Below are 15,532 nucleotides of genomic sequence, written 5' to 3' on the forward strand. Positions count from 1 at the left end.
GCTTTTGAAGAGGACCAGGGCTTAAGTTCCAGGGGATTGCTACCTTCTTCTGACCTCCTCAGGCACACTCACACATCAAAAGAAAAATGAATACATCTTAAAAGAAGCTGGAGGTTGGGCATAGAGCTTAGTTGCTGAGCATGCTGGCTTAGCATGTAAGAAACCCTGGGGGTGATTCTGAACATGGCAGAGACCAGGTATTGTGCTGCAGGCTTGTAATCCCAGCACTGGAGAAGAGGAGGTAGGAGGAACAGAAGTGCAAGGTCACCCTCACAGTGAGTTCAAGCCCTGCCTGAGCGCCACGAAAACTTGTATAAAAATAAATGAAAACTGAGCTTGGGCTAAGGGGTAGAAAGCTCCCCTAACAATGGTGAGACCTTGGCTTTGTGCCTTGGAGGGGAAAGCAAACAAAAACAAAATGAAGAACTGTGCCTTATCTGCAGAGTTTTACCTAAACCATGATAAACATGCAGCTTTTCTTATCTAAGGGGATAAAACAAAGTATGACTAACCTGTGGGGCTGTCTGCCTGATAAGGTGGTAGATGACCCTAAAGTCAGAGGTGATACCATCTCCTCTTGTTCTCACCCCATCAACCCCTTCCTGAGACAGTTTCACGCAGCTGAGGCTGCCCTCAGATTCTCTGTAGAGCTGAGAATTACTATGAACTTTTAATCCCGCTGACTTTAATTCCCAAGTACTGGGGTTACAGGGGCAAGCCACCACACCTGCATCTTAGCTCTTTAAAATAATAATAATAATAATAATAACTTCTTTATTGTTGTTGGTTTCTATTTAGGCTTTTACCTACATGTATGTCTATGCCCCGTGCATATACCTGGTGCCCCTGGAGGCCTGAAGAGGGCCCTTTGGAAATGGAGTAACATAGATAGTTGTGATGTGAACAACATATGCGTGCTGGGACTCGAATCTGGGTCCTCTGGAATAATGCTTAGCTTCCGAGCCATCTCTTCTTCATTTTATTTATGTATTATTTATTTTAACCTTTAATATGAAACAGGGCCTCACTAAGTTGCCCTGGCTGGCTTTGAAGTTTTTGATCACCCTGCCTTGGCCTTCCAACCACCTGAGATTCCAGGCCTGCACCACCAAGTGCTGGCTCAGGCATGCATCATTGTACAGAATGAAGAAACCTTCCCTGAATCATCTGACCTAATGTAGACACCATGATTCAGTGGAAGCGGTCTACCAAAATCCCCACCAGACTGACGGAGAAGGACACCCAGAAGGACTTAACTTTGCAAGGTCACAGTACTGCTGCCTGCAAAGGGAGGTCCTAAAGAAGGCCTCTGAATTCAGAGCTTTTCCCAGTTCAAAGGGGACTGTGATCTTTGGCCAGCAGTTACCTTTTGCAGGCATTATGCCCAGGGATGGGGCTTCAAGTTTGACTCTGAACGCTTCTCTCTTAGTCCCTTTTCCCACAGCGCCCCCATCACCCTCCCATTCAGAGGACACAAAGACTGCACAGGCCAGCACAAAGAACCCATACACAAGATAAGTAGAGGCCATTCTGTGGGTAAGTGTGGGGATGAGAACTTGTTCGGGGGGGGGGGGGAGGGGGGCAGTTTCCCTGGGCTGACTGACCAGATGAGTCATCAAGGTTTATCCCATTATTTGCATCATTCCTCACTTCTTCCCTTTGGGTGGGCGGTAATGTCACCAGCCACAATGGCATCTGTCCGGCACCAATTTACCCCCACAGGCCTTGAGCTGGCAGCGTTCAGAGGGGGGAGGGAGGAAGCCTGCAGTTCCCAGTGGCTGTCTGTCGGCTTTCCCAGCTGACTCAGCTTGCCACCACCCTCCTCGGCCACCAGCCCGCACACAGCACACAGCCTCCAGCCTCTTAACTTTCCATTTCCAGGCCTCTCGCTGCTGGCTCCCGGGGAGGGAGCGCCCCTCCCGCTGCCCGGGGCGCCTGTCTGCAGCCCAGGCTGCCAGGGCACCATGCCCGCTGCCTGGCGGGCCTTGTCTCGGGACAATTACAACCTACTGTCACGGAGTTCGGAATATAGGTCAAGGTGCTCTCGGAAGGGCCCAGGAGAGGATCACCTGACCCGGAGGTGTGGTGACTCAGCGGGAAGGATGGAGAGGGAGGGGCGGCATTGGAATCTCCCTGCCGGCTGGGCCTGCAGGAGAAAGAGGAGGTCAAGTTGCCTGTCTGGCTGACTGTCAGCAGAGGAGGAAGAAGCTGCTGGAGACCGAAGGAAGGATAAGATGACCTGTGGCGACCTCTCTGAGGTGTCATCCAAATCCTCTCCTGAGCAGCTGTCATCCTGCGAATAGCTAAAAACCACCCGCCTCCCACTGTCTCTGCGGCTGTGAACACCTCATTAGCCACCTCCCTGCCAAAGTGAGAAACCAAATTAACATCCTGGATCAATCCAGACTCCATCCACCCAGATCTCAGGAGCAACCAAGGCCACTGGCACAGCTCACAGAGGCAGCCACCCCTGTCAGAGGCAATCTGATTGTGTCCCTCCACCCCGACTGAATATGAAAATCACTAACCCATTTTATTGTAGATGTCCACATGGCAGGAGCCTTCTTTCCGGGGAGAAGCAGCAGCTGCTTGCTCTATCCCAGCCTCACTTCCTCTGGCTCCAGCTGCTGGTTCCTATTCGCCAAGCGGGGAGTTTCCTCATTCTTGGGGCTCTGGCTAGCTGAGCTGGCCACCCTCACCTCCCACCCCCAACCGCTCACCACCCTCTCTGGTAGCTCTGCCGGGACTCCCGGGTTCCATGAGTCACACACAGCCAGGCTGGAGACAGCCAGCAGCCTTCCTTTATTAAATCAGCCTCCTGCCCTGCACACCACAGAGGAAAGCTATAATTACTGTTTGGCCCAGCTCTGAGAACTGAGCCACAGACGCTCTTTCACTGGGAGGGAAGTTCCTGAGTTGTGCATCTATCTATGAACCACCACCCCTTTGGTAATAAGCAGAACTGCCAGGGGTTAAGGACCTGTTACACAAATATCAGATGTTTTGCCTTTGTAATAGGTGCCTTGGGCTGAGATACCCAAGGCTGATACAGCCAGCTATAAGTGAACTGCCAAAAGTTTGTTGTTGTTGTTTTGTTTAGAAAACAAAGACATTCTGCTTCTTTGCCAGCGTGTATAGTTGATGAGACAGGCCACTCATTGCTTTATAAGAGATAATGGAAAAGACAGTAAAACATTGCTTTGGGTGTCCAGGTTATGGCTGTTTTATCTTTTAGACCCAATAGATACAACATATCAGGCTTCTTAGCTTCTTGATCAAGCTAAAGAAATGTTTGAAGTATGAAAAACTAGTTGGCTGAAAAAAATTTTAAAAGCACAAAATCAGAATACTAAAGTCAGTCTTCACAAACTTCTCAGTTTCTCATTCATTCATTCATTCTTGCATTTCAGTTATCCCACATTTTTTTTGGGGGGGATGGCCTATGTGGTGGGCATCATGAATACAATGAGTGCTAAGTCAACAAGATAGGACAGATCAGTAATAGATACAATAAGAATCTTATAAAGAAGGAATTTGTGAACACCTCTTGACATTTGAGAACAATCTGTAGGTTAGGTCTATCTCACAGTGAGTTCTCAAATCTTTATGTGATTACTGAGAAATTACAACTAATTATGACTTAAATGAGTTATATTTGAAATATTAAAATTCCTTTAAGCTTATAAAGCAAAATGTGGGAACATGAGTTAAAACAAAACAAAAAAACAAAAACAAAAAACAAAAGAGCCAAAGGCATTTGGCCCTTCCTATGGTTACAGACAGAAGAAACTTCATTGAAGAATTTACTCAGGGGGTGGGGGTGGGGCTGCTCTTGCAGAGAACTTGAGTTCAATTCCCAGAGCCCACCTCTATCCAGCTGCAGGGGATTTGATGCCTTCTTCTTGCCTTCACATGTACACACACACACACACACACACACACACACACACACACACACAGATATAGTTGGACATAGAGGTGCTTGTCTTTAATACCAGCACTAAGAAGAGAGAGGCAGGCAAATCTCCCTTAACTTTGAAGCCAGCCTGGTTTACATAGTTGTAGGTTAGCCATGGCTACATTGTAAAACCCTGTCCCCAAATAAATTAAAAAAAACAAAACACAACACAACAACAACAACAACAAAAACCTGGGCTGGACTGATGGCTCAGAGGTTAAGAATACTTGCTGTTCTTCCAAAGGTCCTGAGTTCAATTCCCAGCAACCACATGGTGGCTCATAACCATCTATAGTAAGATCTGGTATACAGGCAGAATATTGTATAAATAATAAATAACTCTTTTAAAAACAAAAAGCTTAAACCGTTGAAAAAGAACTTATTTGGCACCTGTCCTACAATTGTTAAGAACTTCAGTGTCAAGTACAGAGCCTGGCTTTATCATTTACTGCTTTTGTGATTCTGGAAAAGATTCTGTACTTTCACCCCTATCTATAAAATGGGGAGTTAAATGCAACCTACCTTCTAGGGCTTATGAGTGGATGAGTGATATAATAATAAGAGAAGAGGGGTTATTTAACATAGCACCTGGCACTTAGTAAACGGAATAAGTGTTATCCATAATTATTGTGTTATTTTTGTTTTCACGGAGATAATGAAGAGCTACCAGCCACTATAGTAGATAATACAGAGTCAGCTTAAATGAGAGAATGATGCGGTGCCAACTGGGAGAGACCTCACAGGCATATTGTGCTTCATTCAATTCTCAAGGTCCCCAGTGAACCACCAACGGCTGCAAATCTTATTCCGACAGTCAGTAAACACAACGTGAACACATCGACTTACCTTTTAGTACCCTTCCTATTGGGAAGAGTACCAAGCAATGAAAGGATACAAATCAACAAGGTCATTGCTATCTGAATTGTAAATTGGTTAAATTCATACTGTTTTTCCAAGAGACCTGTATAAAAATCCCAGATCAACTCATTCATCGTAATGGAAAGCTGGTGATGCAGCTGTCCATTGGTGGGAGAATAACTATGCATGGAACATAAGAGGAACTACAACGGAACAGCAGAAACAAATGGAACACGACTCTACACAACAGCATGCATGAATTCTACCAGCCTAGCAGTATAAGGGAAGCATGCATTCCAGAAAGCTACATGTAATGGGGTATTCTTCTAAGAGAGGGGGGGGAAACCCAAAACAGTATTTCGTTTAGAAAAATGTATGAAATAAAAACAAAAGAATAAAAGCAAACCCAAGATTCAGGATGGATAGGAAAAGGAAGATGAAGGAGAGGGAGTATGATTGGGGGGAAGGGCCTGCAGTGGGCTCAGCAGATTCATAAATAAACATAGGCAAATCCAAATGATCAGATATAAATTGACAACCAAAAATGGAGTCAGAGTCAGAGATAATGGAAACCCCATACGATTGGGTTTAATATAAAAGAAGTAGGAGGGCTGAAGAGATAGATGGCTCAGAGGTTAAGAGCACTGGCTGCTCTTCCAGAGATCCTGAGTTCAATTCCCAGCAACCACATGGTGGCTCACAACCATCTAGAGTGAGATCTAGTGCCTTCTTCTGGGATGCAGGTATACATGCAGACAAAACATGGCATACAAAATAAATAAATAAATGTTTTTTAAAAATAGAAAAAAGAAAGAAAAGAAATAGGAAAAAAAAGAACACTTTACTCTTGGGATTGGCTTGAAGGTCCAAGAGAGGTGCGGAAAAAGAGTAAAAAGGGGTCAAAGGATGTGCCCAGGAGAACTGGGTAAACTTGACGTCAGAGGTGGGGAAGCCCCTGGCCCTTCATCAACTACATGATGCTGTACAGCCTCCAAATTGTCACTTGGGAGTGGGGTGAGTTTTAGTATGATGGAGTCAGGAAACCCTTGGCCTGGCCATGTTCAGGACACTCGTCTCTTTACAGTGCTTGGCCCTTAATAGCATCTGATCCCAGCCTTTGCCATCTAACCCTGACCTTTGCCAGATTTGCCCCGGCCACTTCCCCTGTGCAGGACTTGCATTTCCTCTGAGTGGTATACTCAGCTAGCGCCAGCCCTGTCCTTCGGACACTGCCTTAGGGTGATGCCAGTGTGGACAGTGGAGCTGCCTCCAACTAGAGCCGTGAGAGATCAGGCAGTGGTTGCAGAGCCAAGGCAGTTTCTCTCCTGCTCTGGTCACCCCAGGGGGCAGAGTTCTCAGGGAGCCAGCTGTCTGTTGTCATGACACTGCCCCCTGGTTCTTTCTCTCTTTTCAAGAAAGATTCCTCCAAACCCACAAAGTTAGCCACAGTTCTTGCTGATGGACAGGCTTCATGGGCAGAATGAGGTGGGACTCTGACAGAAAGACAGTCCTTTGAATCTGCTGAGTCTTTGAGTCTGGTTCGCATGGCTCTGAGAGCTGCTTTTGTACTGCTCTTCTGCATCCCCAAACAATTATCAGTGACTGTCTTGAGAGTACTGAAGCCAGGAAGACCCCTGGTCAGCGACTAGCTGCTTCCATTAGCTCAAGTGTGAAAACCTCTACTTTCTATTTGTACAGCAACAGCCTTTGCTTAAGTAAAAGGCATTAACGAGAACCATGTGGCACAATGGAAAACAAACAAAACAACAACTACAAAACAAGATTTATTAAAGCCAAAGGCATACCTAGCATGGTGGCGCATGCCTTTAGTCCCAGCACTTGGGAGGCCGAGGTAGGCAGATCTCTGTGAGTTCAAGGCCAGCTTGTTCCAGGACAGCCAGAACTATACACAAAGAAAACCTTATCAAAAAACCATAGATACATAGATAGATAGACAGACAGATAAAAGCCAAAGGTGCAATATACCTGTACTAGAACAGAAGACCTTTGAAGCTCTCATCTAACTCCTTCATTGCTTCACACCCTAAACAAAGGACAGTGCCTGGAACAGAATGGGTACTCAATAAGATGGGTATGATGCTGGGTGATGTGGTACACGCTTGTAATCTGACCACTTGAGGAGGCAGAAGCAGATCTCTGTGAATTTGAGGCTAGCCTGGTCTACAAATGAGTCCAGGACAGCCAAGGCTACACAGAGAAGCCCTGTTTCAAGAAAACAAAAACAAAACAAGCAAAACAAAAAAAGGATGATGATATTAACTTTAACTGCATCTTGCCAAAGACTTTTACTAGGCCCTATGTGGCTAATCCCAATTGAACTTGACCACAACTCAATGAAGGAAATACTATGGCTATTAGTCCCATTCTGCAGTTCAGAGAAGTCAGTGATTTTTTTTTTCCAAGGTCACATAGCCAAGCAAAGAAAGAGTTATTACCCACCTTTTATGAATTGGCAAATTCATAGGTTCAGAACCTAAAAGTGGAACACATGTGGGGCTGGTGCCCAAGGCAGCCACAAGAAGCACTGGATTTTGGTATTCTCCTCATACTAAGTCTACAGGGTTAAAAGGCACAGCCCTTGGGAAGCCAATTTCAGTCTGTGTGCAGAAGCAATCTGGCTGGCCTGTTTGCTTTCTAAAAAAACCAGTGGGGCTCTTTTCAAAGAGTGAGGTTCACAGTGTGTATGAGGGGGAAGAGTGCCTCGGCAGGTAGGTGTGGGGTATACCTGGTAGGTACCGGGACTGTGTGGAAGAGAGCTGAGGAGATATCCAAATGAATGCTGACTGTTTTGCTGAGAACTGTGTCTGTACATACATGTATACATACATACATACATAGATACATACATGTACATGACTGAGGGTTTATGTGTGCACCTGTGTGAGGTCACAGGCCAGCTTGTGGGAGTTGATTTTTTACTTCCATTATGTATGTTCTGGGATTGAAAATCATGCTGCAAGCCTTGGCAGCAAGCATCTTTACCTGCTAAGAAATCTTGCCAGCCCTCCTTATGCTTGTCTTTTTATGGTAAGAATATGCTCTCTCGGGCTGGAGAGATGACTCGAGGGGTTAAGAGTACTGGCTGCTCTTTCAGAGGGTCTGGGTACAGGACCCACATGGCATCTCACACCTTTCTGTAACTCCATTCCCAGGAGATCCAACACCTTCTGGCCTCCTAGGTCCCTGCATGTACTTGGTGCACACACATATGTGCATGAATATACATAAAATTTAAAATAAAAGAAGTCCTGGTCTTATTAGTACGCAAACAGCAATAAAAATAATGCACTGCAGATTACTTATATTATTGAAATATATACTTAAGGGCCTGGAGAAACGGCTCAATGGTTAAAAATGTTCACTACCGCCTTTGGTCACCCCTGTTTGGTTCCCAGCATCCACGTTGTGTGGCTCATAACCACCAGTGACTTTGGCTCCAGGGAATCAAACTGACCTCTCTGTGAGCACCTGCACCCACACACATAACCCCACACAGACAAGAATGCACATAACTGAAAGAAGTAAATATCTTAAAAATATGTAAGTAATCCCAGCATTCAAGAGATGAGACGGGAGGATCTTCATTTCAAGACCAGCTTATGCTATAAAACAAGACCCTGTTTCTCTAAAATAATGAATGAATGAAAAAGTGAGTGAAGCAGGGGTGGAGGAAGGTTGAGGAAAGGTCACAGGCTGGACTCTCTTCAGCCACACAGCTTCCAAGACTACAGCCTGAGCCAGGCTGCAGCTCTCAAGAGCTTGGCTGGTTTACTGGAGACGAACGGCAGCTCCCAACCTTCCCAGGCCATGACAGCCAATGAGCCTGATTCGCAGCTGGGGGCAAGTATTTGCCTTGGCAGTTGGCAGCACTGCCTGCCTCCCAGCCTTCCTCAGCAGAGAATCATTATGCAGTTTGCTCACATGCCCTATGCATTTTAATGAATGAGTCAGGGGACAGACTCAATTTGAAAGAGGAATCGCTGCTCTCTTAGCTGGGTGAAGGGCTCTCAAGGGATGGTCTAGCGGCTTGGATATTACGAGAAAAGGAAAGAGGGATGCAATCTCCATTTAGCAGAGAGAGAGAGAGAGAGAGAGAGAGGTGTGCAAAAAGGAAATAAGGGAGGGCGGGAAGAAGTCAAGTGAGGAAAGGGAGAGCAGCAGGAGGGAGAATGGAGGGGCAGAAATGACTGCATAGAGCTCAGCAAACCATCCTGAAACACACTGTCGGCCAGACTCCTAAGCTCCCTCACCCCCACACTGATTTGCTCCAAGCATTTGATACCTTTGAAGTGCCTGAACCCTAGGCAAAGGAGCTAGCTCTGAGAGCAGGGAAGCAAGACTCCTTGTTCAGAACTGAATCCTGGTCATGTGAGAAACACTATGCTATGCTGGGTCTGGGAGGTGAGGGGCGGAGAAGGTCATGTTCATTTTCTTTCCTGTGACCACACCCCTGGAAAGCAGGAGTCGCTGCATGATGCTCAAGGGTACCAATTCTCACGCGCTCCCACAAGCCAGATCCGAGGGGCAGTGTGGGCCAATTATTATCTTGTCAAATTCCCACGACTGTCCCAGGAGGCGGGTCTAGTTACTGTCACATTTTTTAGAGATGAGAAAACTTGGAGTGGAGAGAGCAGCTCCTCCAAGGTCACCCAGGGATTTGAACTCAGCTCTGTCTGACTGCAGAGCTCCTGGCAGCTCTGCTATATGCTGTCAGCCAACCCCTGGCCAGGGAATGCTGGGGAAGGCCTTTCCCTTCCCAGGCTTCCTTCCAAGAACACTCTGAACCCCCAGGAGGAAGGGGTTGGTGTGAATCCAGATGCAGTCAACGCCAAGTGGCCTGGGAGTGGATCTGAAACCTGCCCAGCACAGAGCTGTGTGTGAGACCCAGAGCCCAGGGGCAGCGGAGAAAGGAAGGAAGCGCAGCCCCACTGTGGTCAGCTGGGGTGGCTAGCCCGTTCCCAGGCTGCACACCGCAAAACACAGGCAACAGATGCTCAGCAAATGCCTGTGTGGGAGTGCGACTTAGCCCTTACATGGCAGTCAGGCGGGCAGTATCCCCAAATTACTCAACAGAGCGGCTCAGCTTTGAACTCTGAGCCAGGCTCTGCAGGAACAGGGCATGGGGGTTGGGAGACGGGGTGGCACTCACCACCATGAAAAGGAAGTCAGCCATTCCCCTACCCCCTAAGTGGGAGAGCACAGACTGGGATGCAGCCAAGGAAGCAGAAAGCCGGTCTACACCCACATTCTCCTGGATTTTTACAGCTGGAGGGAAGAGCAGTGCACAAGCTCAGCAGCACTCCGGGGGCCCCGGCTTCATGCCTGCAGACAAGCAAGGCCACCTGCTAGGAACTGAACTGGACACAAAAACAGTCGGTCTCTGCCTGCCTGTCTGCCTGCCTGCCTTCCCACCCGCCCAGATGTGGGACACATGATCACTATCACCCTCCAACCCTCCCCACCTCCTTGATAGGGAGATGATATTTGTTCCCATCTTAACGAACGAACGGGAAGGAAGGCTAATGACATACTATAGTCACTTGTGCTCAGTGCTTCTGGTTCCCACTACGAGGAGGGGTTTTCCCCAAACATACTTTCCATTTCTGTATATGGCAATGGGGATGATTTCTCTGATTGGAGAACTTGGGAAGCCTCTGCAATGATCTTCTCAGCTCCATCCTTCTCCCAGGCTCAATCAAGAAGCTAATTTTGCTCACAATATGCTCCCTTCTCCACACTAGTTGAGTGGTAGTTACGGTGTACTTTGGCTCACTGCCATTCCTTTGTCTTCCTTCTCTACATGTTTAGAACCTGGATGCTCGCTTTTCTGAAAGGTTCCTAGGAGGAAGTTTGCAAACCCCCTCCATGTGACCTCTTCCTTTCTCTCTATAGCTGGCAAAAGATGTGCTTGGCTTCAGAGCCAAGGTCTCCTGGGATAAGACAAAAGGCAATACTGTCTCTCATTCCTCTTTCTTTTATTTTTTCTTTTAGATTAGAGTCTCCCTATAAACTCCCTATAGTCCTGCTTCTCCCACAAGCGTACACCCAGGCCTACAGGTGTGCTCCACCTTACCACAGCCCGTTTGCCTGTTTTCTTTGGAAAAGCCCTCCCCCACCTTGCAAGGAAAACCAAGTTTTGTACTCAGCTACTCGTAATATAAGGATCCAGTCATGAAAGGGTGTTTCTGGGGTGAGAGTGTCCTCCTGCCTATACACCAGCTCTTTCCCTTGACACCTGCCAGGACATCTGGAATGATCAACAATGGGTCCTTGACACGACCGACTGTTACCAACCCAGACTGTTTACTCAGGAACACACCTTGGCAACCAACCTAAACCCAAAGTCAGGCCTTGTGTATCCAGTCAGATCTGCAGGGAATTCTGATCCAGCGTTAGTTCTGGGTGAGCGCTGGCAGAGTCCACGCTGTCCTCTGAGTTCCTTCCTGCCAGATGGAAAGCCAGGGTTGGCTGGTAGGATGGATCAGAGGGTCGGACTGTGATGATCAGAGGATCATGACTGTGATGATTAATTTCCTGAAGAGAGGGACACCTGGGAGACTAATGAAATTCTGGGTCTGTATGAGGGTATTTCCAGGGGCAATCGGGTCTCAATGGGTGCTTGTAATCAACTGTTTAATCTACCTATGGATTCAAAATTTGAACAGGCTTGATAGTCAATGAAGGGGGGAAAAAGGACAGTAGGCCTACAGGTGTACACCACCAAAGCCCAGCTTGTTTGCTTGTTCTGTTTGGCATGCCCCTCCCCCACCCCATAAGACCTTCAGGTCCTGAGGATGTGGAACTGCCAGAGGGGGAGCTATCTAGAGGAGGAGGTACAGGGAATGTGCCTTTGAATGTTTTCTTGGCCCTGGCCCCTACCTGTCTGTCTGTCTGTCTGTCTGTCTGCTTTCCGGTCTCCATGAAGTGAGCAGTCTCCTTTACCATGATACTCAGGCCCATAGCAATGGCGTCAGGTGACTATGAACTATATAACTTATGAAGCTATGAACAAACTAAATGCTTCCATGACTGGGGGTGGACCTCCCTGGCAGAGCTCTTACCTAGCACGAGTGAGGCCCCAGGTTCAATCCTCAGCACCAAAGGACAAAAACAAATGGCAAAAGTACCCTTCTTTTCAGCCATTTTTGCCAGGCTTTTGTTTCAGAAAGACCACGTGACTAACTACAAGCTGGGCTGCGTGGCACACCTCTAAATCCCACCTCGGGAGAAGCTGAAGGTAGAGAATGGGCACCAGGCCAACCAGAGCGACGTGGCTTTGAGAAACAAAGTGAAATAGCGACTAAGCCAAAGACGAGTGCAGAGAAGCAGTGTGTCATGAGGTGTTGCTAGGCATTTTCAGTGGCAGCCCCTTCAACTTTGCCATCTATACCCATCCACCTGCATGCTGATAGCTGTCTTGGTAACAGAATGCCATACACTAGATAATTTGTAAGCGACAGGAGGATTACTTATTTATCTGTTTGTTTGCTTGTTTGTCTCCTGGATCTGCAGGATGAAAAGTCTAAGACTAAGGTTCCAGGAAGGACATCTGCTGTTACATGATCACTGGTGGGCAGGCAAGTAGAGGCCGGATAGGAAGCCCCCCTAAACTCAGCTTTACACCCCCCCTTCTTTCTTTAGTTGAGACAGTCTTAGTATGTAGCCCTGCCTGGCCTGATGCTTGCTAGGTATTCTATGTAGACCAGGCTGGCCTTGAATTTGCTATGTAGATCAGCTGGTGGCCTTGGATTTGTAGAGATCTACACACCTTTGCCTCCTGAGTGCTAAATTTAAAGGTGTCATCATGCCCAGGCCCTACTCCTCCATAGCCCCAAGATTGCTACACAGCTGAGGCTTGCCTTAAACTCATGCTTTTCCTTCCTCTGCCTTCTAAGTTCTGGAATTATGGGTGTGCACCGTTGTCTCTGGCTACTGGATAATCCATTCAACAACTAGGGATTAGAGGAACTGAGGCACAGAGAAGATATGTGCAGTGGAGATAGGATTAGAACCTACTCTCCCATCCTCTGGAGCTTGCATTCTGGCCCCTGCTTGAAGTCTCAGAAAGAGGTTTGAGTCTCCTACTCAGCTCCCTCACACACTTTTGTCAATGGGAGAAAACTCGGAGAGCAGAGCCCTGATTCCCTTGCAGCCACAGTTGAGTACAGAGTCCTAGTATTTTCAGTACCATGTCTCCTTTTCTTGACAGACAAACACAAATTGGAGAAGGGCCTCCATCAATCAGTGTAAGGCTTATTCTTGGTGTCAAGGGCTTGGGTGTCTGTAAATGGCCCCACATCTTCGTTTCCTTCAGGGACAGACACTTCAGTGTCCACTTGTCAGAGCATCACTCCTTTCTTAGATGATAATGTAGCCTGGTAAGATACAAACACTTCTCAGGCCTCCTAAGGCTGCCATCCTGGGTTGCTATGGGTCATTACAGTCTTGTAGTGAGGAGTTAGGGTACTAGGTACATGGCAGAAACAAGAGGTATGTCACCATGTAAGGGAAGGGTACAAAAAGGGGCACCCATGAATTGGGTGGGTTTCAACCGGTTAAGGATGCAGCTCAGCCATGTGACTTTCAAAATGGGATAAAACAACAGAACATTAGGGAGCTGCTTCAAAATATCCCAGAGATAAAGGAAGTCTGGAGAGACACTGATGAGACAGAAACAGACATGGTTAATGATTGCTGAAGCAGGCTGCAGCCTGCTTGAGCGAACGTTCGATAACTAAAATTTTTTATACTTATTTATTTGTTTGGTGTGTGTGAGTGTGAGTGTGTGAAGGACAACTTTGGGGAGTTGGTTCTCTCTTTCCATCTCACAATGGTCCTGGGGACTGAGCTCAGGTTGCCAGGTTTGGTGGCAAGGGCCTTTTATCAGCTCCACCATCTCACTGGCCCTATAGCCAGTGTAAATTTTAAGATATAACAAATAAAAATTTTTTGTTGTTTTTTGTTTGTTTGTTTTGAAACAGCATTTTTCTGTGCAACAGCCCTGGCTATCCTGGAACTTGAGTTGTAGACCAGGCTGACCTCAGAGTCATACTCCTAGAGATCTGCCTGTCTTTGTCTCCCGAGTACTGGGATTAAAGGTGTGTACCATCACACCCAGTTCCAAATAATTTAATTTTTAATAATATATTTATGTTTGTGTATGGATGCTTTGTTGTTGTGTATCTCTGTGCACCACAGGGGTACCAGTAGAGGCCAGAAGAGGTGTCAGATTCCCTGGAAATGGAATTATAGATAGTTGTGAGTCACTATATATATATATAGGAGTTAGGATTCAAACCTGGGTCCTCTGGAAGAGCAACCAGTGTTCGTAACCGCTGAGCCATCTCCCCAGCTCCTTGATTTAATATTTTTGTTTGTTTGTTTGTTTGTTTTTTGAGACAGGGTTTCTCTCTGTAGCCTTGGCTATCCTGCACTCACTTTGTACTCCAGGCTGGCCTCAGACTCACAGTGATCAGCCTACCATTGCCTCCCTGAGGACTGGGATTACAGCCAGGAACCACTGCATCCGGCATCTTGATTTAAATTTTGAGATGGGACCTCATTTTGTTGCCCAAGCCCAGACTGGCCTCAAATTCCTGGGCTCAGTGATCCCCTGCCTCAGTCTCCCAAAAAGTTGCAACTACAGGCTCAGGTCACCACACCCGGCTAGGTGAATATTTTTAATACCATGTTTTGGGCTTTATTTATTGTAAAGAGCCTTTCTCGCATATATTTTATATAAACCTCACAAGTGATATAATACACACAGACACAGATACACACACACACACACACACACACACACACACACACACACACACACACTTACTTTAAAGACAGCAAAACAGAAGCTCAGAGAGGCTAAGTCATTGATGCCACACAGAATGAGCTGAACCTTGAGTTTTCAATGCTTACATTGTAAGTTGGAGACAAGAGGCAACTGAGGCAGCTTCAGCAGCCTGTGGTTGTTAGGGACTGTGTCATTATGCTGGGAGCCCAGTCCTATCCACTTGTAAGCCCTGCCCCTGGGCAGCCAGGCCTCTGTATAATTGGTATGGCACAGACCCCAGTGAGACCCCAGGGAGTCATTGAGTGCACAGTGGAAAGCGCCCAGCCACTGGTTTCACGTGCTTCTTGGTAGTTAAGAAAACACAGTCCAGCCCAGCAGGCTCTGGACCCTTTCACAGGCATCTTGAGAGCTGCTGCCTGAACATCTGGGTCTGATAAAGGAGGACCCACGTGGGCTTCCCTGCCCCCTTTCCCATAACTATTTCCGCACATATCCTTGAAGCTCTGTGCGTGTGGCTGCTCCATTCTTTCCTTTCCCAAACATATGGAGTCCCAGCTCCTATTTCAAACTCCAGTGCTGAGCTGCTGTAAACTCCCCAAAGCTCTCAATTTCCTTTTTCCATTGCTCATTCTTTCCCAAAGCGCATGAAAAAGCCTTTTTTAGCTCTCTTCCAGTGTCCCCATTTGTGAAAAAGGGGGGGGGGGCAAGGAGAGCGGGTTTTCAATCACCAGGGTGACTGACAGGAGCGTGTACCTCAACAGCCTGAGATGGAGGAGCTCAGGGAACCTGAGGTACTCAGCACAGGAAAGCCTTTGCTCCCCCAAATCATTCATGCTGCCTGAGGCCTGAGGCCCAGCCATCTGCTCCCTTCTGGCTGGCTGAAACTTCCCCTTTGAAAATCACTA

At 47.2% G+C, this 15,532-nt stretch overlaps 1 protein-coding gene and 1 long non-coding RNA gene across 3 annotated transcripts in view; one reads left to right on the plus strand and one right to left on the minus strand.

Moving 5' to 3' along the window:
- Chd9 (chromodomain helicase DNA binding protein 9) overlaps positions 1-15,532 on the minus strand; it is a 209,112-nt gene that overhangs the window by 165,165 nt on the left and 28,415 nt on the right. Inside the window, exon 1 of one of the 2 annotated variants that reach the window (XM_060392236.1) lies at positions 2,529-3,509. The exons of the other annotated variant lie outside the window; for it this stretch is intronic. The gene's annotated coding sequence lies outside the window, so the exon portion shown is untranslated. Of the gene's footprint in view, positions 1-2,528; positions 3,510-15,532 lie in introns of those variants that run through there. 2 annotated transcript variants of the gene reach the window in all.
- Positions 1,305-5,221, plus strand: LOC132656843 (uncharacterized). The gene is made up of 2 exons (XR_009594605.1): positions 1,305-1,536; positions 1,882-5,221. It is a non-coding gene; the product is annotated as an uncharacterized LOC132656843 (long non-coding RNA).

The sequence above is a fragment of the Meriones unguiculatus genome, chromosome 10, assembly GCF_030254825.1.
Source record: "Meriones unguiculatus strain TT.TT164.6M chromosome 10, Bangor_MerUng_6.1, whole genome shotgun sequence".
Classification (NCBI taxonomy): Eukaryota; Metazoa; Chordata; class Mammalia; order Rodentia; family Muridae; genus Meriones; species Meriones unguiculatus.